The sequence below is a fragment of the Zingiber officinale genome, chromosome 5A (genome assembly GCF_018446385.1).
Source record: "Zingiber officinale cultivar Zhangliang chromosome 5A, Zo_v1.1, whole genome shotgun sequence".
Classification (NCBI taxonomy): domain Eukaryota; kingdom Viridiplantae; phylum Streptophyta; class Magnoliopsida; order Zingiberales; family Zingiberaceae; genus Zingiber; species Zingiber officinale.
In genome coordinates, this window is record NC_055994.1 from 23049197 (window position 1) to 23051265 (window position 2069).

Genomic DNA, 2069 nt, shown 5'->3' on the forward strand with positions numbered 1-2069 from the left:
CGCAGTAGCGTCGTAGCAGAGTAGGAACACTAAGTCAGAGTGGTCGGAGCGTCGAACGATTACGCAAAAGCTTGTAGAAGAGATGATGAGTGCACTGGTCGAAGCTCTCTTTTATGAAGCATTGGAGGCGCCTTCAACCCTCCAACTTCTATCTCGAATAGTGCACCTCTTATCGTCAATGAAGTCCTCAATGCTATCTGACCAAAGGCACCTTCCATTGTCCAGCTCAAGGCGCCTTCAAATGTATTGAAGGTGCCTCCGCACCCTCCTACGCGGAGTCTTTGAGTAAGCCTCCGAGGCACCTCCACTCACACGGGAGGTGCCTCAGGTACTGTTCACCTAAGACTAAATTTGCTCCTTTTGTCCTATAAAATGTGTCAGTCCAACAAAATAAAGTATACTATGCAAGACAAAGTTAGCACAATAAGAATAAACATTATTAATTAGATCATGTCTATCTAAGGCTAGGATCTAGTCAAGATCTCAACTTAAGTTTTCAAAATGGACCTAAGCTGGATCTACGCCTAAAGTCTCGAATTGGGATTCACCCTCACTAGAATGCTCTCCTCCAATGACTTACCTTACTTACCATGCAGAATCGCTTGACTCCCTTACGGCTCACCAGGTCTTCCCGCCAATTGTCAGGTCCGTAGACCTAACTGAATTTCAACCAGCCTGTCGGCCCTTATTGGGAAGCCTAATGATCGACCCTTACTGGGAAGTTTGCCGGTCGACCCTTACTGGGAAGCCTGCCAATCGGCTCAGTCGAGAAGCTTGTCGGTTGGCTTTTACTGGGAAGCTTGTCGGTCGGTTTAGCCGGGAAGACTGGTGGGTCAGCCTTTATTAGAAAGTCTGCCAGTTGACGTTGGCCGATTGGCTCATGCGAGTAGACTGGAGGGTAAGTCGTGGCGGGTCGACCTTTATTGGGAAGCCTGCCTGTTGACTTTGACGGGTTGGTTCATACGGGTAGACTGACGAGTCAGCCTTGGCAGGTTAACTTTATTGGGAAGTCTACCAGTCGGCTCAGTCAGGAAGATTGACTGGTCAATTTTTACTGGAAAACTTATCAGTGACGGGTTGGCCCGGATAGATCAGCTCAGTAAAAAAATAAAAAGAAAATTAGTCCTCATAATTCTCCTTCACTTAATCCAATTTAATATCCAATTGACCCTCATTTATATTTACAGTAACTTTGATATTACCCGTATTAATATATTTAGAGTTCTAGAGATAATATGATGCATTGATAATGCGATTGATCGTCAGTCCCTTCTATAGTCTTTTAAAAGTAAACTTTAACCTCATTGTTTGATTCTCATTTATTCAAGCCATCAGGGGTCCTGGGTGGCTCGTCGCCCTCTGCTGTCTTCTCCCAGCACTTTTTATCATGTACCTCCTCCCTTTAGAATCATTGTATTAAATCTGATTAAACCATTCATTGCACGCCATCTTGGCTTCCCTTTTTTTGGATAAATCTAAATGAAAATTAATTAAGTATTATTAATGATATTTATCCATAACAAATTACTAATTAATCTTTAAATAAACTACTGATTATTCCTAGATATGGAAATATGAGAATCATAATGACCCATAATTTTTAAAAATTATCTCTCTCGATATTCTTTTAACTTTACCAAAAACTTTTAAAATATATTGTATACCCTCCTTATATAATTCAACCCTTCTTTTTTTTAGACCTAAACATTTGGAAAATATATGTTACCTTATAAATTATAAATTATCTACGGCAATGGATCAGTTTATCAATTTGGTATCTATATTTATCATCATCATCATTAAAGACCTAGATTTTTATGATTTTTTTAACAAAAAAAATGGAATGAATCTTATTTATGGCTATCTACCTACTATGTTTTTCTTTAAAAAATCTCTTTTCATATAAACTATTTAATCATCTTATAAATGCAATTAATCATTAATATAAAAAGAGAATTTTAAAAAATTAAATATAAAGATAGATAGAAAAGGATTTAATTGTATTATAAAATATGATATTAATTTGACATCCTTAATAATGACCCTAAAATTATATATATAAAAAAATC